At 36.8% G+C, this 21,637-nt stretch overlaps 1 protein-coding gene across 1 annotated transcript in view; it reads left to right on the top strand.

Moving 5' to 3' along the window:
* Positions 1-7,975: 7,975 nt before the first annotated feature.
* LOC131065737 (general transcription and DNA repair factor IIH subunit TFB2) overlaps positions 7,976-21,637 on the top strand; it is a 189,429-nt gene continuing 175,767 nt past the window's right edge. The window contains exons 1-5 of the mRNA XM_059209292.1: positions 7,976-8,055; positions 8,492-8,586; positions 8,699-8,747; positions 8,920-8,979; positions 9,295-9,357. The gene's annotated coding sequence lies outside the window, so the exon portion shown is untranslated. The remainder of the gene's footprint in view (positions 8,056-8,491; positions 8,587-8,698; positions 8,748-8,919; positions 8,980-9,294; positions 9,358-21,637) is intronic.

Genomic DNA, 21,637 nt, shown 5'->3' with positions numbered 1-21,637 from the left:
AGGTGCTCCTGTAACTCTGTTGAGCATGGTAATCAAATCTCTGTACTCCTCCTGGAAATCAATCCTGTGCGGTGTGTTCGGTACCTTGCTTAGACGGGGACGACTCTTAAGTAGCCAGTTCTTATTGATTATGCTTAGGCAAGCATCTGGATCATCATCGTACACTGATCTGGCTCCTTCAATGCTCTTGTATATCATGTCCCTGTGCTCTGGAAGATGGAAAGCTTCACTTATAGCTTCCTCTGAAAGGTACGCCAAAGTGTTTCCCTCATTGGACACAATTGTCCTGGACTGTGGATTGTAGTGACGGGCACACTCGATCATCAACTCGTGGCACTGAATAGCTGGAGGAAAACCAGCCGCCTTAATGATGCCACTCTCTATTATTCTCCGGGCGACAGGTGATGGCTTGCCAATGTAGGGGATCTCTCGAAACTTCTTCGTGCTAAAGTTCCCCAAGTTTGTATCTCCAATGTTGCTCCACTTCGACACGATCTTGGTCTCCACCTCTTCGGTCTTCTGGTCTTCTTTCATGAGAGCTGAGCGGCTGGTGGATGCTCCCGCCTTCGGGGTCGCCATACCTACACAACACTTCAATATAAGGACTAGATTTTGCAATGAATAACGTTGATTAGAGAGAGAATTTTTTTAGGAAACGTGATGATAAGTCTCTAGAGTTATCATTTCCTAAAAAGCAATGATTGAGCTTAGAAATTCAAAAAATTCAAAATTCCAAAACTTAAAATATGACGATGAATGAATAAAACAATAAAATCAAATCGCCATACCTCAATAGAGAGCTAACTCTAGAATGCAAAAAGGAAAAGATCGCCTAGGCAAAATTGAGGTATAAATAGTCTTCAATGTTATCTCCTCAAGAAAATCCACTTCGCCACCCTTGGGTTAAACGCGATCCTCAATTGCACCTCTGACAATTCGCTCAAATGGACCTTCAAGTTCGCCCAAACAAATCTTCCAAGTCTCGCCCCTTTGACGTGGTCTTCGATCCTTAGCAAATTCGCTCCAATGAAGTCTTCAAATATCGCACCACCCTTTGATAGACTAGCGCCACCTTTGGATTAAATTCGCACCACACATGAAATACTTCGCACTATCTTCGCTTCTCCTTAATTCGCATGAAGGATAAAAATAATGATATGACAATAATAGTTCTCACCCTCCATATATAGCGCTTGCATTGCATTCATCCCTTAGGCCGACTTGAGGATATAAAACAATTTTTTAATGATTTTAAATGAAATAACAAGGCCGACCTCCCTTAAATGAGCGCTCCATGCGATTTTTATTAATTAATTAATTAATTATTAAATGCCTTACGTTTTTTAATTTGCAAATTTCGATTCTAATAAAGGCAAAATAATTAATAAATGTTCAATGCCGTATTAAATGCCAAATTAAATAGGATTTTCAATTTTTTATCGATTTTAGCATTTAAGGAAATTCGAATTGTCTATTTGGCGCCAAAATTATGAAAATGAAAGGGACGTACCTCATCGCCCTGGTCCCTTGGAGAGGGACAGGAGCGATCCATGATTTGGTCGTGATTTTTGCATTTTTTTACGTTCAACTCCTTCATCTCCACGTTCAATATCGATCATTTTAATAGGTCCTCCGAATTAGATCATCTTGCATTCATTCATGGGTGCCTTTTGGATGTTTATCGCCCTGGTCCCTTGGAGAGGGACAGGAGCGATCTCCATATTTTCACATTCACTATGCATCTTCGACCTTTGATCTTTCATTGTAGAGTGAATAACATCCTTGCTCGTTCCTTCTACGCTCGTTCCATTCGTTTTCATGACGTGTTTGGACGTTTAAAGGGATCATCGCCCTTGTCCCTTGGAGAGGGACAGGAGCGATCCATGTTTTCTCCTTGATCTTGGCAACTTCTAACTTCGATCCTTGTTGTGATGTCTTCCAAACGCCGTCCCTTGCCTTGCTTATCCTCGCCTTGCCTCGTTTTGAAGGAACATGAGTGCCTTTGATGAGATCGCCTTGGTCCTTGTCCAAAGGACAGGAGCGATGTGAGTCTTTTAGCCTGACTAGCAACGTTTGGACGTTCAAAACTCTTGCATATTATCTTCAAAGAACGCCTTGGACCTCGTATAACCTTGTGAAGTCTTAACTTAGTTTGAACTTGAAGCAAAATAAAGAATCCAAAGCAAATCGCCCTGGTCCCTTCCTGAGGGACAGGAGCGATATGGTCTCCATGTTCAAAATGATGATCATTTTACGTTCAAAATCTCTATATACCATCTTCAAAAGGCACCATGGACCTTCTAAGACCCTGCAAAATCTTGTCCTTACGTAAAACTTGCATGAAGTGGCCAATATATCCAACATCGCTCTGGTCCCTTCCTGAGGGACAGGAGCGATCTAGGTCTTAGAGTGCAAATCTCTCCATTATAACGACCTTCGAGTGCCTGTGCTTGATGAAGATGCCTTGAAATGTCCTTTGCCACCTTGTCTTGACTTGGATCGGCTTCAAACTTGAGTGAAAAGCAATATATTCACTATATCGCCCTGGTCCCTTGGAGAGGGACAGGAGCGATCCTCCTTTTGTGGCTCTTCTTTCACTTTGTCAGGTTCTAAATTTATATTCAACGGACTCGTCATACTCCACTCCATTCGTCCATGCCTTAACATTGCTTGTAACTTAGCCAGAAAATCATTTATACCAAAAATCACTCTGGTCCCTTCCTGAGGGACAGGAGCGAACCAGGCCTTTTGGGACCCCTGTGGACGTTTTAAAGTCTTCAATTTGTGTTCAATGAGTTCATCTCATGCTTTCTCTTGCTTTTGAATGTAAACTTGCCTTGGTTTTTGCCTGGATTTTGCCTAATGAAGGACATCGCTCTAGTCCCTGGGAGAGGGACGGGAGCTATAAGGTACTTCGCCCTGGTCCCTTCCTTAGGGACAGGAGCGAACTTTGCATCGTGGACCATTCTCCTCCATTTTTGCATCTCAAATTATATTCATTTGGTAAAGCATCTCCCTTTGGACGTCTTCAAATCATCGAGTCGTCGAAATCTTGCAAGGACAAGGCAAAATTTGATTTGTAGCTCCGGTCCTTCACTGAGGGACAGGAGCGATTTTCCTCCTGGAGGCATTTCTGTGCTCATGAAAATCTTCAATTTATATTCAATGGAAAGATCTCGTTGTTCTCCATCACTTCCAACTCGAAACTTGTTTGGGCCCTGCAGGAATAATGAGATATTTGAAAGCGAGCTCCCGTCCTTCACTGAGGGACAGGAGCGATTTTGCTCCTACAGGCCAAAATAACATGATTTTTCACATTTTAACACTTCACAAGGCAAAAACAAATCAATTCCAATGCCCAGGATCAAAAATCAAAAAGGTCAAAATTTGGTCAAAATATTCAATCGGACTAAAATTCACATTTGGCTCTCAACACTTAGACAAATTTAAGCTCTGCATCAACATTCCAATTGAATACTAGACCATTCTGGCGAATTCATTGCATTCAAAATTTGCATCCTAAAAAAGGAAGCTCAAAAGATCTCAAAAACGACTGGATTTTGGCCTGAAAAGACAAAATTAAAAACCCTAAGGCTTGACCCTAAATCCAGACGACTAACTGACTAACAAAATCCTAAAAACGAAAGCAAAAACGAACGAAAACAAGCGAAAAGAGGGGGTCCCCATTTGCGATGGGGCGATGTGTGAAATGGTCACAACAGTATTGTGCACTAGCTTTGAAGAAATCAGCTTATGAGAACGCCCAATCGAGTTGTATGGAGATGGAAGGATTAATTCAGGACATTCAGATGAAAATCCTTGCCTCGATTGAGGAATTATTGGGTGTTGATGTTAGTGATGCTAGTGGTTTACACTTAGCCGAATTAAGAGACAAGATAAAATTTATGTATTTTTGCCAGTTGGACCCTTTGCAGAAGAGTCAGATAGATGACTTGGTCTCTTTGTTGATTCATGTTCATAATTCGCAGAAGCTCATACCTGAATGGGAGAACACTTTGAATGCTTGCTCGGATTCATTGGATGTGATTGATTTGTAGCAGGATACCTTGCCTAGCATTTCCATGGAGGAGTTAAATTCAGTTTTGGCTAGATTCTTGGAGTATGCTAAGAGAGAGAGAGATGCAGGGAGGAATCTTCTAGAAGATTCTCTATACGATGACTAGGTATCTTTCTATTGGGCCATATGTTGGTGGCACCATTTTTTATGTAACCCTAATTAGGGCAATTCTAGGGTTTTGTTGGCATGATCTCAGCCATTGATCTTAGATCAATCTGGGCCATCCATTTTGTAAGAGACTCTATATATGCCTCCTTGTCTCTCATTTGTAAGAGAGAGTTTTTGTAGAATTGTTGGTATATGCTACAGCTATTTGAATCCTAATCATTGTTCAATTGTTGGTGATTTTGCTCTTCAAGTGTTGTATTTGCATTCATGGTTCTCAATTCCTCCAAGTTAGATTAGAATTTATTTTCATGTATGTTAGATTGAATGGAAGATTTGTTGAGTATATTTGTGTGGAATCCTTAATCCATACCACTAGCCTCTTTCCGCTGGTAAGTGCGCCTTGTGTGGTCAACTGGAGTTTGAGTAAGCATAACTTCAACTATTATACGTCCGTTGACAAGCATCAACTTGGATGGTGTCTTCGTTTGATGGTGATAGTTTGAAAATCATTAAGTATACCTTAGATGATTGCACTAAGCTTGTGTCAATACCTGATTGTGAGACCTTGCCTGGTTTGATTCCACAAGATCCATTCATCATTTCCTACATTCCTAGGATTAGAATAGATTTCCTGAACCCTATTCTTTTTCCCCCTTTTTTAGTAAGAAGTAAATCCAGAGCCTTATTGATAAATCTTAAGTTGTCAGCACACCTATTCCGCATCATTCATGATAATCCAAACATTTGCGTAAGTCCCCAAAGTTAAACACAGCAATTCACATCAACCACTGAACTTACCCATTCGTCAAGACCTGACATGTAGAAACCTTGGAATCACATTAGTTGATCTCATCCTTAGCATCTGAGGTGATTTTGTTCAAGAGAGGGTAAATTACTTTGGTAATTTATTCTGTATTGTTATGTGCATAAAAAACACATCAACACGTAATAAGCACATCCCCATGCATACCACCAAGAGCAGGGAGGTTACTGCCTTTAATTTAATAACAGTTCTGATCTGATGTGATTGATGGTGCTCATTAGTGATGCCACCCGACCCACTTTCATGATCATAGACTATATATAATGATTTCCCATCCTATTGATCTGAGTTATTATTTATATTTTTAAGATAGCCCTCTCCCCTGGCTCCTTGATTCCCAAAGTATTATATATACTTTATTGAAAAAGGAGGTCATAACAAATAGACATGACTCTTAAACTTGAATGCTGTCGCTACAAAAACTGATCGCAGCTCTTAGTATAACAAATGCATATCGTATTCTTTATTTCTTTAATCGCATCGCTTCATTGATTATTTATTTTTTGTCTTATATGTGAAGCGCTTCTTAATGGAGAAGTCGGCCTTTCTCAATATTTCCAAATCGTAAACTCCAATTTTGGGCACCAAACATGGGTCGGACCATGTGCAAGAAAATCGTAAATCTTTACTTTATCAACCATAAAAATGGAGCTAAAATTCACGATGGAGCAATAGTCTAAATCTTTAATTTAAACTTTATATATTATCACCACTTTTTATCTTCTTCTAATTATCGCTTTTGGATTCTGATTTACTCCTTAATAGCTGTATACCCTATTCATGCAATTTGCCTCTTATTAAGATACCATATTGCACCCTTAAGAATGATTGTTGTCTAGTTGCTCATCTTCAATTCGCTGACATGTAGCATAATGTTGATAGTTTGAATTGTCTATTACTTCTGCTCCTAGTGATAGTTCGAGAGGGGATACTTTAGTTATAGAGCTCTCCAAGTCTTGTGTATGTGATGATCCAATTCCGATTTCGAATGCCAACTTGAATGCTTTCCAACGCTGTAATATATTCATCGATCATGGTATTTGATCATCTATATCTTGAGATTATGCGTCCATAGTACTTAGTCGATGCTAATTGTTATTTAGACTGGGTAATTCTTATTAGTCATTGTCCACATTTATTATTGAATATATAAATTATGTGTTTATTATTTTAAATATAATTTGTGTTTATAATATAATATTAATTTATTTTTATTTATATATTTCAAACATTAATAAATATTAATTAAATAATAATATTTAATAAATAAATAGATTTCAAATAATCATTCCTTGGTAATTATTTTATTAATTAATAATAATAATTGCTTCATTTAGGATATATAACGATCAAGGAGGGGACATGACAGATAAATTCGTTGAGTTATTACCGATTTTTCCCAAGTTTTTTGGTGAGTCTTGAGTTTTTAAAATTTTTGGGCCAGCCAAGTCATTGCTGAGTCTAAGTTTTTCAACTATAAGATGAACTATCATTTCTATAAGCATAGAGACTCTTCTTGCAGTCATTGGATTTCTTCTCTTTATTGTTTATATCATACTTGTGATTATATTTGTTTTTCTTCCTTGGATAAGACTCTTCTTTATCACTATCAATTTCTCTTAAATACAGACAATTCTTAATAAAGCGTCCAAATAGGATAAGTAATAAGAGATAAATGATCCGATGAATGATGATAAACTGGCTGAGTTTGATCGCCATCTTATATCTTTGCACATTGAGGATGGTTGCATCCAAGGGGATATGTCTTTTCTTAAATGTTTCTCCTCATAATGCAATCCCACCCTTTCTCTTGATTAATGCTAATGTTAATGTTAATCATTGGCAACTTAATTATCCTTGATCGTACCTTTCCAAAGCATAACAGATTGTGTTTCTTTATGCTAAACGGTTTGTTAAGAGATATCGATTAGTCTTCATGTGTAATGCTGCCTTAATATCAATGTGTAATCCTAACTTCTATGCTCCACTTGGATCCTTGATAGGAAAATCGTGAAGTCTTATGGAATAAGACAATTTGCCACAATGTCTCTATGCTACTATTGTTATAAATATACAACTAACTATTATTACTATGTACAAATTGTTTTCTTCTAACTTTTAGCTAATTGAGGATGCTTTCAAGGCTGCCACCCTTGATCACATAATTTCTTATCATTACTAGGTCATAGATGGGGACATCACAATACACTAGTTTTCCAAGCATTAGAACTAGTGTTATGGAGCTATATAGGTTTCTTTGAAGCATGGATGAGGTGGTCTTTCTTTCGTGCGATGTACAATGGTTTGAACAACCATAAGGTGGCAAGAACATCTGTTGGTTTGTAGTGTTCTATCAACAAAATACTTTCAATGTTATTTAATTTACCCATGATTTTAACCCTCACATTGTATTGCAGCACACACCTTATCCCTTCCAGCCAAGCAACCGAGTTTTGGGAGTTTTCCACCCATGCATCTTGTGTACCCCTTGACCTGCACCTTGCATGCACCCACACTTACAGATCCATTGAATCTTGGTTTTTCCTATTGTTGTGGTGGGTTGGCTTTGATGATGTTTTCCATCGTACTTAGTCACAATGCTGAAGGTTTTCTGTACTGCATTCTTTTCTAGTTTATAGTTTATGTTCACTAATTCATAGACAGACCTTTCAATACAGTACACTATATTTTTCTTTTGTATGAGATTAATCACTTTCTGACTCAATGCCATTGCGAAATTCTGTTTAGTCTTTTTGACTAAAGGTCTGAAAACCAACTCTTATTCAATGTTTCTTCATGTGTGGAAAATCACCCATTTTGCATCTTCCTCAGATAATATTACTTCTTGTTTATTATTTAAACTTGCTTATTTTGTTTTGTTGTGAAGTATATCTTTCACTTTTCTGTAGGGTAATTATGATGTTACTTAGGTTAGGTTGATGACTTTGCTATGCACTGCAGGATTCAATCTCCAGGAATTCCATGTGCAATCTCAAATCCTCCTACTAAGGAAGATTTAGAGGATTACGCGCATAAACAATGGGAGGTTCAAACTCTTTCAACATATAATAACATACTATTCATTCATAGAATCACAAGACCCTATTTCAATCTCCTTTTTTCTGTTTCTGGTGCATTGCCCTACAAAATCCATGTAGTTCTATCCTTTTTCAGTTTCTTCTAAAAGATAGATCAAGACAACAATAGGTTGATGGTTTCCTTTACTGATAGTTGTGTACAAATTTCAAAATTTGACTGAAATTTATATGTTCCAACCATAAAAACTGGGTCATTTCTATGTATCTCCCATAATTATTAGAAGATTAACGGCTCATATCTCGTTAAGGGTTAAATTTTTTTTCATCATTTTTTTGTTATGTTGGAAGTGGCAAGGATAGTCTGTACATGGTGTAATCAAAGCTGCTTAATACATTCAGTAATCATGTTTAGTTTATCTTTAACATATTTCAAGAACTTTGTAGGATGTTTTGCTGCTGCTAGCAAAGCCAGCCATTGATTCAGAACCTTCTAAAAGTTGGCTGATAAACATTTTAAAGCAGGCTGGTCTCCTGATAAGGTTGGGGTGGTCACTTATAAAAATTATTACTACTTCAAGTGCATAGTTTTTTCATTAAAAATATAGAAAAGCAACAAAGCATGCACTGTTAACACGCTCAACAATTTGACAGTGACAGAGATTCATCACAAAAGTTAACAGAAAAAGGCTTTCAATTCCTTGTAAGTGTTTGCAGAGATGTAATGCAAAACCATCTAGATTCCGTTTTCATTCTTTTCACATAAATTATGCGAACAATCTCTGAATTGCTTCTTCCAAGGAGGGATTCGGACATTTAGGAATATTAGTAATTAACTTATTTTTTCTAATGTATTTGCTCACAAATGAATGCAGCTTGTGGATATAACCTGTCAACTTTGGCACGTTGTTAAAGAATACATTTTAATAAATAAGGTATATAACTCCATATTTTTCTCTCTTTTAATTTCTCTGAAGAAGGATGTTGAAGGAGACTTGGAATGTTGGAATTAAACCATTACATAGTGGTCTCCAGATACATGATATTGTGTCTGACTGAAAATCTAAAATCTAAAACTCTATTATTTGGAAAAAGATAAAATTTCATTCCTCTTTTCAGAAAGGTGTTTCAAATCATGTATATCATAGACAGAATAATGGATCAAAAAACACATTATGGCTGACAACAGTCTTGAACGGTACGTGACAATTTTGGTAAAATTGTTCCTCGGCTGCTCTTTGGTTATGCAGGGAGGAGCAACCATAGATTTGATTTCTTTTCTCCTTGAGCTTGAGTTTTACACTACAGGAAAGGTAGGATTTTCTTTATTGAAATATTTGTATTCTAGTCTTTCAAAACCCATCCTCAAATTGGACCATTCTAATCTTTCTGTAGTCAGTACTGCATGCATTTTTTAGTTAGACAGGGAAGATAAAAAAATCATTGTTGTATATGGAAATGATCTTGTTGTAATGTAGGTCCTAAATAGCATTTCTAACTATTTTGAGGCTTCAAAGAGCTTGTGCTGAAATGAATTTATTATATTTTCTAGCTTCTCCATTTAAAATTCATTTTTGTTTTGCCATAGCATCATTGGTACCTCTTGCATGTTTGCCCATCCACATCTGAAATCGCAAGGACATCTAAGAAAAAATACATGTAATAATACCTCGAGTAGTATGACAAATGATAAGTATAGCACCAAAATCAATGACCTAATCATTTATAAGCTAACTACGAGTTGTCAGTACAACAGAAAGTCAAACATTGTCATTGTATATGTACCTTTAATTTTAATACTTTTTTTGTGTTCGAATAATTAATAATGTTGAAATGTGAAGTAAGAATAAAGTGTAGAAAATAAATAAGAGACAGAGAAAATGATTATAATTAACAAAGGAATACAAAACACTCCCCTAAAAAAATGTCTTAAGTGCAAATTTATACACACACACACACACACACACAGATAGAGAGTACGATAAATTGGATGAAAAGAGCTAATTGAGAGATTGTATAATAAATTATACAATCAATGATTTGGAAAGAAAAGGGATACTGTTGCATACCTTGTGATGTGAACTTTGATTGATATTGTGTTATGAAAAAAGATTGATCCTTGAGATGTGAGACTAGATTATGGATTAGAGAGTTGGGATGCTTGAAATCTTAGGGTCTGAAGTATTTGGGACAAAATTGTGTTACTAATCTTACCCTAATTCCTGCAACCCTATCTTAAGAAAAATTTGACCTATAGTAATTGAAGGAAAAAGATAGTGCTAAGGAGCATTGTGGGGCTTGCTATGCTACCTGTTGATGGGGAGGTTTGCACTTCCGTCAACGTAGAATAGAATGCATCAAGTATATCCTATTCTCTCTTGAATAAGGAAATCTTGTATGCCATCTGACTGCCTAAACAAGATAACCCTAAGGTTCGTAGTGTCAGGTCTTGACTACGCTTAGGATAACTTAGTGATGATGTGATTTGTTGGTAATCACAAGGGGACTTATGCATCTGATAGGCTGGTTTGCATCTGATATGGCAATCCAATTGATGCTTCACTTCTCAAACTAATTAAAATAAAGAGCAATGGGATAGGGTTTAGAGAATCTAAGGACAATGATGGTAATGGCTGGCGATGTAGGTAGACAGACTTCACGTAAAAAATTTTCCTGCTTAGCTTGAGGTAAACTCACAACACCATAGAAATAGTGCAATCTCCAAAGGAAAATGAAAAGATTTTTAGACTATGAACATTTATTTAGATACCCAATTATGGTGCAATCAAAACACACATTAACAATTGAACTAATAGCAATAATAGGCTCAGACTAACCATGTACAGAGACTTACAGTCAGTAAATCTCCAGTGGTATGAACCAGAAATCGATCAAATATCCTTACACTTCACCATTAAAATCACTGGACTTCCAACTAATTTGATGAAAGAAACTAGGTAAAAAAGGAGAAGACAACTAGTAAAACATCATACTTCAATGCTTTATTCATTTGCTTCAATTACTGGTACAACAACCTTTGTTCAACAATTCCTACTCTATTCTACTTGCTGGCTACTGCTACCTCTAACCCTAATTCTAACTTCTACTTTCTAACCCCTTTCAATGATAGAGGTATGACGTTTTATAGATTTTACATTTGGAATCAATGTTCAGGATTTAATCCATTTCATGACCCAGATTTACCCTCTAGAAACCCTAACAACTTTTTGTTAATGATCTCAACAACTTTCAACTACTCCCACTACAAGACAAAATGGTAACCTGGCAAAATAACAACTTTTTCTACAAAAGACAAAATAGCTAGCTAGATGGATAACTAACTTTTGGCCCTTTCTTGTATTGCATTAAATTGGGCTCAAAAGTTGTCGTTTTACAATAGATTAATCCCCTTTTTACAGCAAATCATCTTCCATCTCAGACGTAGTTGTTCCTTTTCTATTTTTGTATGTTTTTTATAGTCTATCACTACCTTCCAAAATTTTGGAAATGGCATTGCCTGGCCTTCTACACTGTGGTAATGATATTTCATCTTCATACTTTGTCATTGGCTCTGTAGAAATTCCTTCATTAGCATAGGTCTACTGATATTTCTAGAGTTTGGTTGGTCTTCATGTTTCCTATTTGGCCTTAATCAATCCTCTGGCATGCCTCTTCACTGTGATCATATCTTCAATCTATGCTTCTGGATTATCCATCCTTTAGCTCCATTGGTGGTATCTATCTCTCCAATCTTTTCATCTCTCTAACTCCTTTGGTATCACCCATCCTGCATAGACAAGTAAGCTCAAGGATCAATCACATTTTCATGATGCTTAATCATTCACCCTCCTTCCACTTATTCCTAAACTTCATTTTGATGGCAAGGTAACTTGTGGACCCATTAGTTTGCATTCATATCCTTTTAGCATTTAGAATTTTGATTCGAGACTCTCCACTTGGTAGTGTTGACGTGTTTTTTATGACAGCATCTAACATAGAATAAAGTTTTCCAACGGTCACTTTACTCTCTCTTTATCAAAGTACAATTGTATGCTAAGATTTCCGTAAGTTCAAACAATCGATTCCAAGGTTCCTATTCACAATGGACGTGACTCAGTTGATGTGATATGCTGGTAATCCAAGGGGACTTATGCACACATGAAGAAGATTAAACAATTTTTCAACTTTCAAGGAATTCAACAACGAATGATTTAGCAATGAAGGGCTCTTTTTAGGATTCTTTGGATTTAAATATGCTAAAATTAAATATGAGAGGGTTTAGAAAAGCTATGCTAACTCTAAGAACAAAGAGACAATGATTGCTTGGGTGAAACCAAACCGCACTTTCCTTCGCCAACTTCGTACAACTGCACAAAGACGGTGCAATCTTCAAAGGTTGTGCAGAAATTTCTCATACAACCAATGGACACCATCATAGAACAATGTCCACCCGATGATCAAAGTTAAGTTTCCACATATAAAAGGCTTAGACTAACCTTACAAAGTTAATAACAATTAGCTACTAACAAAAGGTATGAGCAAGGGTTTCATTGCAAACAATCTCATCAATCCCGTTCATCTAACAACTGAAAGAAAATATACTCTAAGTGAAGAGAGTAAGACCATGCAAGTCACAAAATAGAACAAGCATACACCATCAAATTGAACAATGTATTAAGTTAATTGTTTCAACAACTTATCGCAACAATCTCAAAAAGCAATCTCTCCTCCTTTACAAATGAGGGGGGTCACCCCTTTATATAGGCTTCAAGCCTTGAGGACATGCAAACTCTAATTAGGGTTTTTCCCTAAAAGATGTTAATGCCTGGTAGCTTATGCAAGATAAGATCTTCCTAACCTTCCTGTTCTGTTATTCATCTACATGCTTCATGTCTGATTTATATTACATATGATTATCGGATTGTACAAACATTGCTTATCATTAAGTTATCGGGTTAAATTAGCCGATACATACTTGCTATCGGATGCATAAACATTGGCACCGATTCACATCTGTTATCGGGCTTAATTATATCGAGCATATTTGTTATCGGGTTTAATGAATACACCGCTTCATTTGGCATTAAACATTGGTTAACAAATGCACCGGTTGGATTATATTCATCGTGCACTTTGAATCATCGATGTTTATCTGAAATGATTCATTAAATAGATCAGTCATTATATTATGATATTACAATATGCTATCGGGGGTTTTTGAACCGATAATCAGCATTGTGTTAATGGTATAAATGTAAAGGCACCGATCAATGGGTGCATTGATCGGTCATGCCTAAAAGGCATGACCGGTCAATACACCAATTGACCGGTTGCCTAAATGATATATATGCCAATTAAATTCATTTGGAGAAGACATAGAAAATATTAAATGAACTCTCTCCTTCAGACCTGCAGATAAAAATCAGAATTATTAGACATTGACATAATTCCTCATATCCATATATAGCATACATAGTTCATAACTTGTTCTTTAATTGAAATTGAAATAACTTTACATGGTATCAGAGCCAAGTTAATCGAACCTTAGGCTATTCAATTTTGATAAAATTCAAGGACTAAGTTACAAACTACATCACATTTCCATAATGGCCAACGCTATCAGATTCGAAGATAGACTCGGAGGTAGCGAAGATTTTTCAGCCTGGAAGTTTAGAATCAAAATGATTTTAAGAGAAAACAAAGTTGATTCATATGTCCAAACTGAAAGTGCACAACCAAAAGATGAAACCGAGAAATCCACATGGATCGAGGGAAATGATAAGGCTATTAAAATAATAGTGGATGGGGTAAGAAATAATATAATGCCCATCATTAGAAAGCAGGAGACGGCTTATAAAATGTTCAAGGCACTTGAAAAGACATTTGAGATATCAAATGTAAGTCGTACTCTAGCACTAAAACGAGAAATAAATCATATCACCATGAACAAAGGGGAGACAATCAACGCCTACTTCATGCGGATATTAGTTCTAAAAGATGAACTTGCAACTCTAGACTACGAGATCCGAGGCAAAGAACTAACACTCATTGCTTTAGATGGGTTGCCTAGTGGATGGAGCACATTCGTTCAAGGCATCAGTGCAAGGTCCAAATATCCTAAGTTTGAAAGACTAAGAGATGACTGTCTACAAGAAGAATCCCGAATGAACAAGGTAGGAATAAAACAAAAGAATATAGATGAAGACTTGCAAGTCCTAAATACAAACATCAATAAAAAATACAAAAAGAAGCAATTCAGGAAAAGAAAAGCTAAACAAGGCAAGAACACTTCTAAGAAAGACCTATCACATGTTCAATGTTATAGGTGTGACAAATTCGGACACTATGTTGCAAACTGTCCGGAGAAAGGGAAGCAAGCCACATTTGAAAAAGTGAAGAAATCTAGAAAAGAAAATGACTCCGAGAACTATGTCCTCTACTCAGCACTTACAAGCCATACTTCAAACAAATCTAACTCATGGGTGATCGACAGTGGTTCATCCAGACACATCACCAGCTTTAGAGAAATACTAGACTCCATGATAGAGAAAGATGATGAGGAAGTAACCATCGGAGACGATTCTTCACATCCAGTCAGAGGAATTGGAACCTGCACCATCAAACTGAAGTCAGGCATGTCACTACGACTTGAAGAAGTACTATATGTTCCAGGCATCAAAAGAAATCTAATCTCCATATCAACACTAGAAGATCAAGGATACAGAGTGACCTTCATGGAAAACAAGGTGCTGGCTTGGCCAAAGAGATCCTCCATCAAAGATGCTAAGGTCATTGGTCGAAGACAAGGCTATTTGTATGAGCTATGTACAGAGCCCAATCTAGCATTGATCCATGAAGCAACTAATGCAAATGAAGTATGGCACAGGAGATTAGGCCATCTGAATTATAGAGCTTTGTCAACCATGAGAAACCTTGTCACAGGTCTACCTAAGTTGAAGCAATATCATTCAGAGGCATGCAAAGGGTGTGCCTTAGGTAAAAATACCAAAAATGCATTTCAGAATAGTACTAGGAAAACTAGCAAAGTTTTGGAGTTAATTCATTCTGATGTATGTGGACCTATGTCCGTACCCTCGCTAGGGGGATTTTTGTACTATGTAATTTTTGTTGATGACTACTCTAGGAAGACGTGGATCTACTTTCTGAAATGTAAAGAATCAGAAGAGATCCTAAGTAGGTTCAAAGAGTTTAAAACATTAACAGAAAATCTGTCTGAAAACAAAATTAAAACCTTAAGAATTGAAAATGGGGGGGAATACACATCAGAACTATTTAAAGACTTTTGTAGAAATTCTGGGATTAAGAGGGAGTTGACAATACCTTATAATCCACAACAAAATGGAGTAGCTGAAAGGAAAAATAGGACCATAGTAGAAGTTGCCAAAGCCATGATACTAGATCAAAATCTAAACTTGAACCTTTGGGCAGAAGCAACTAACACTGCTGTGTACATACAAAATAGATGTCCTCATTCACACCTTGAAGATAAAACTCCTGAGGAAGTCTTTACCAAGACAAAACCAGATATCAGCCATCTTAGGATATTTGGGTGTCCGGTCTATATTCATGTACCTAAAGAGAAAAGACTAAAACTAGAACCCTCTGGAAAAAGGGGAATACTTGTAGGATACAGTGAAACTTCTAAAGCCTACAAAATCTATGTACAATGGCAGAGAAATATTGAACTCAGTAGGGATGTAATCTTCGAAGAAGACAGCCTTCAAAAGGGCCCAAAATACAATAGAACCTGAAATTCATAATCCTACTCCTAATCTAGAAGAAGAACCTACTCCTGAGCTTCAGAGGGAGTATCTTGAGGAAACTATAAGTGAAACACAAGACCCACCTATAGATAATCGCAAGAAAAGACCACTATGGGCCACCAAAACTATAGCAGAAGCTCAGAAGTTCGCTGCTCCTTCAGGAACCTTCAGGGAAAGCAAGAGGCCTAATAAATTCATCAACTATGTTGCACTTATGAATGATCTCTCTAAAGCTGAACCTAACAATGTTTCAGATGCACTCAAACATCAAGTATGGATAGATGCCATGACTGAAGAATATCAGTCCATTATGAAGAATGATGTTTGGGAGATTGTTCCTAGGCCAACCAAGAAGTCTGTCGTGTCTTTTAAATGGTTGTTTAAAATCAAGCATGCTGCAGATGGCAGTATTGAAAAACACAAGGCCAGATTTGTAGCTAGAGGGTTCTCACAGAAGGAAGGAATAGATTACGAAGAAACATTTGCACCTGTTGCCAGGTACACATCAGTAAGAGCTATCCTAGCTGCAGCAGCAAAGGGGTGGAAGGTACATCAGATGGATGTTAAGACAACATTCCTAAATGGCGAGATCATGGAAGAAGTCTACTTAGAGCAACCTGAAGGGTTTGAAATTCATGATGCAAAGTCTCATGTGTGTAGACTCAAGAAAGCTCTTTATGGGCTCAAATAGGCTCCCAGAGTTTGGTATGAAAGAATTGACACCTATCTCTCAAAGCTGGGTTTCTCTAAGAATGATGCAGATCCTAATTTCTACCTCAAAAGAAATAAAGGTGATATGTTAATATTAATTTTATATGTTGATGACTTATTAATTACAGGAGATGATCACCTAATAGATCAATGCAAGAAAGATCTATTCACAAAATTTGATATGAAAGACTTGGGGCTTCTTCATTACTTCCTAGGATTGGAAGTATGGCAGAATTCTGATAATATTGTACTCAACCAAGGGAAGTACACCTTGGACATATTGACAAGATTTGGAATGCTAAATTGTAGACCCATGACCTCTCCTATGGAAACCAACTTCCATAAACTTAAAGAAGCAGCAGCAGAATCAAGACCTACTGACCCCACTCAATACAGGCAGATGATTGGGTCCTTGATGTATCTAGTAAATACAAGGCCAGATATCTGCTATGCTGTTAATGCCTTAAGTTAGTTCATGTGTGAACCTAAGGAGATACACCTGGTTGCAGTAAAGCATATAATGAGATATCTACAAGGTACCCTAAAGCTTGGTCTCAAATATGAAAAGGTTGACATAGATCTACATGGATTTACAGATTCAGATTGGGCTGGCAGTGTGACTGATAGAAAGAGCACTTCAGGGTGCTGCTTCAGTTTAGGTCAGCCATGATATCCTGGATCAGCAGAAAATAATCTTCAGTAGCTGAGAGTTCCACAGAGGCTGAATATATTGCAGCTTCAATGGCTGCCCAAGAAGCAGTATGGCTAAGGAAATTGCTCGTGGGATTATTTGGAGAACCTATGAAACCTACAGTCATTCAGTGTGATAATCAAAGCTGTAAAAAACTTTCTGTAAATCCAGTATTTCATGACAGGTCAAAACATATTGAGATTCCATATCACTATGCACGAGATATGGTTGACAGGAATGTGATAAAGTTAGAATATGTGTGTACAGGAGATCAGACTGCAGATATTCTAACCAAACCACTTTCCAGAGTGAAGGTTGATCACTTCAGAAAGGGTTTAGGTATGATAGAAAGATAATCTGCTTTGTAATCTATACTTACATATATTTAAGATGTTTAAGGTGTAAACTTCTTTGTCATGTTTGGACTATCTCTTGGCTTCTTGCCACCTGTGTTCATATCTAAGAGGTGACGATCTCTCAGATACTGAACACTTGTATGTAGACATCATAAGGTGACGATCTTATGATAGTCAAACCAGTAATCATGTTGGATCACTGGTAAGTCATGGATGTGCCATGACTATGTTGTGATACAACATTTGTACAAATGTTATTGCATTATCACAACTTGGATATGATGAGAACTTAGCACTTCTCATATGGTTATCCTCGTGTTGCATGTTAGGCAATACTGATATCACGTGTAGGTGATATCTCAACCATTGATCATGTTGCATCTCTGGTAAGTCATGGATGTGCCATGACTATGTTGTGATAAACATTTATAAATGTTATTGCACTTATCACAACTTGGATATGATGAGAAACTAACCTTTCTCATAGACTTATCCTTAAGTATTGCGTGTTAGGCAATACTGATATCATGTGTTAGGTGATATCTTGATGAATCTTACAGATCACATGTTTTGGTGATTTCTCACATGATCAGGTGATGATTCTCTTACTTTTATCACATGTTAAAATAATACTTTATGTCACATGCTCAAGTGATGTTCTTCTATTTTGTATCATATGTCTTGATGGTACTTCTCATGTATAAATGATTTTTGCTGACTAACATTATCTTAGTTATGAAAAGGAAATGTGATGCAGGTTGCCTTATCTATCTTCCAAAGCTAAGAGGGAGTGTTAATGCATGGTAGCTTATGCAAGATAAGATCTTCCTAACCTTCCTGTTCTGTTATTCATCTACATGCTTCATGTTTGATTTATATTACATATGATTTTCGGATTGTACAAACATTGCTTATCATTAAGTTATCGGGTTAAATTAGCCGATACATACTTGCTATCGGATGCATAAACATTGGTACCGATTCACATCTGTTATCGGGCTTAATTATATCGAGCATATTTGTTATCGGGTTTAATGAATACACTGCTTCATTTGGCATTAAACATTGGTTAACAAATGCACTGGTTGGATTATATTCATCGTGCACTTTGAATCATCGATGTTTATCTGAAACGATTCATTAAATAGATTAGTCATTATATTATGATATTACAATATGCTATCGGAGGTTTTTGAACCGATAATCAGCATTGTGTTAATGGTATAAATGTAAAGGCACCGATCAATGGGTGCATTGATCGGTCATCCCTAAAAGGCATGACCGGTCAATACACCAATTGACCGGTTGCCTAAATGATATATATGCCAATTAAATTCATTTGTAGAAGACATAGAAAATATTAAATGATCTCTCTCCTTCAGAGCTGCAGATAAAAATCAGAATTATTAGACATTGACATAATTCCTCATATCCATATATAGCATACATAGTTCATAACTTGTTCTTTAATTGAAATTGAAATAACTTTACAAAAGATTCCCCACATATGATGCAACAAGGTGGGAATCACCATTAAATGCCCATTATGCCCATATACAATTAATTCCAGTCCATTACAATTGGTATCCAAAATGCATTAAATGCACCACTCTTCGCTAAATTTGCCCAACAAGCCTTATTCCCACTTTTGATGCAAACACCGAACTTTAGAAGTCCTTGGGCAGAAATTCAGTGTTAAGACAACTTTTGGAATAACACAATTTGATTTTGACTGCCAACACCGAATTTCAAGAGAGACATTAACTTTAGTAGAGTTTGAGATTTCCAAGGTCCTTTTTACCACTAAATTTTGGAAGAAGGGTGAAGTTTGATCTTTTAATGTTTGAAGTTTTTTAGGAGTTAGACTGAGGCTTTCCCACAATCATCTCCAAACCCATGTAAGGGGCAGGTCTGAACTTAGTTTAGACCTAAAGGTTTACATCCTTACTTCTTGGATGAGTTCTCCATCCCACTTTCTCCACTCTTTCCTTGTGTTTGGACTTCACCCTATGGTGCTATGTAGGTAGTCCCAAGGTAGCACTACCTCAACCTCAAACTTGATGAAAATTCCCAATGTCCTATGGCTCAAAACCCCAAATCCTGATGACCTCTTCAAGGCTATCCAAATTGAAGCCCTATTCACTCTCTATGCTTGGAGGATCCATTTTGGTCTAGGCTTTACACTTCTCTCAATCGTTAGGAGATTGACCTGATGCAAGACCTGTCTATCTCCCTCACGCTAGCAACCGTCATTAAGATAGGACTGCCACAAAACACTAGCGAAGCTAGGAAAAGAGAGGGGGTCCCTGTCAAAGACAGTGTGTGTGTGTGTGTGTGCGCAGCACAACACAACCCTTGAAGCTTACAATTTACTTCTGTCTAAGTCAAGCTCTAAGATTGAGTTAATGGCAAATGTAAACGTAATATGGAGTTGGATGTCAATGTTGATGTGTGACATAGAGGTCATTGTGAACCTACAAAATGTGAAAGATAGATGTGTGAATGTGTTGTCCTATTTGTTGAAAATTGCTTACTAATAATCTCAAATCAACTATGGATGATTATTTTAAATGCATTCACCAGATACCAAATTTGATCGTTTTTGAAAACACATTGACAAGCAATGGTCATCTCCAACATTTTTCAGTGATTGAGTGTAGAATTTTTAAATTTTAAAAAGGTGGACAAGGTTGCAGGCATGATTTTGTCAAAGGGACAGAATTTTTCGTGTGATCTAGTGTGAGAGAGGTATTGTTATGGGAATCATATTATCAGTGTATTAATCAAATTAGTGAGGCATATGAAATTGTTGTAATGGATCTTGGAACAATCCATGCACCAAAATAGAACAAAAATGTGCTAGAAACATGTAATAAAGTCATCAATCCAAAGTGGCATAGAACAAAAAGTGTAGACTGTAAGGATATGTACTTTTCTCTCTACAAATGTAAAAAAGGCTCAAATGATATGAGAAATATAATACCAATTTCAAAATTGTCCCTGAATGTCAATTATAAATCACAATGGTACAGAATCCTAAAAATGATTTTCTAGAATTCCTAAAAACTTTTACTAGGAATAATAAAAGGCTTGAAAACTCAAGCATAGAGAAAAATAAAGTCAATTCTTTTGTGATTTAAGGATCTCCAAAGGCCTCTTCAACAACACTATGAGGATCAATTTCCTTGTGGACTATCTTTCAAATCAAGCTATTATGTCCCAAAGAAGGATTGAAGAGGCAATAAGGGGCTTATTGTTGCTTATTGTTGTGATCTATGGGGATGATAGTGAGAGCCCAACTTTTTGCAGAAGTTGATAAAAAATTGAGAAAAGTTCGGAATTTTCAGAACTTTCTTCTTGCAAAGCCCATGGAAAATCTTGAAGTTTAGGCTGGGTTCCAGGTATGATTTTCAAGACTAAGGTAGGAGTAAGGCAGGTTTCAATGACCCTTCCAATCCCGAGGTAAAGGCCAAACTTCCTCATTTTGTGCTAACATTTAATGATGTTATAATTTCTCCTTCAAATATCGAATCATTTTTCCTAAGTTTTCTTTCTAAGGTTGGATTGATGCAGAGATCCTAAGAGGGATAGTGGCAGTAAACATTCACCAATCTAAGAGGCTCAAGTTGGAGTGCTAAAGAAGATACATGGTTCAATACACCAGTTAGCCTTTTCCTCCTTTTCAGTAGATTGCAATGCATAAGGTAGGGACAATCTGAGCTGCGCCAGAATTGTGCTTAGTTCAATTGCAAGTGTCCGTCTGAGCTGCGCCAGAATTGGGTGCTTAGCCGTGCATCTCTAGTCTGAAAATCTTCCAAGTCCCTTTGAAGATTGCACCATTCCTGCAAGGTTGTGAGCTATTCTGGCCAAGCAAGAATTGGTTATGTTGAATCCGTCTACCCGCATACTCGTGTTGTTAGTTTAAGATCTCCTAACCCTTTCCTTTTGCTCTTTATTATGTAATTCGAGAATCACAACAGACCAACTTGTTGCAAATCGTAAGTCCCCTTATGCTCCCAACAAATCACATCGACCACTAAGTAATCCCGCA

Source organism: Cryptomeria japonica, chromosome 7 (genome assembly GCF_030272615.1).
Source record: "Cryptomeria japonica chromosome 7, Sugi_1.0, whole genome shotgun sequence".
Taxonomy (NCBI): domain Eukaryota; kingdom Viridiplantae; phylum Streptophyta; class Pinopsida; order Cupressales; family Cupressaceae; genus Cryptomeria; species Cryptomeria japonica.
The sequence above is the reverse complement of the archived record's forward strand: the minus strand, read 5'-3'. Positions and strand labels throughout refer to the sequence as shown.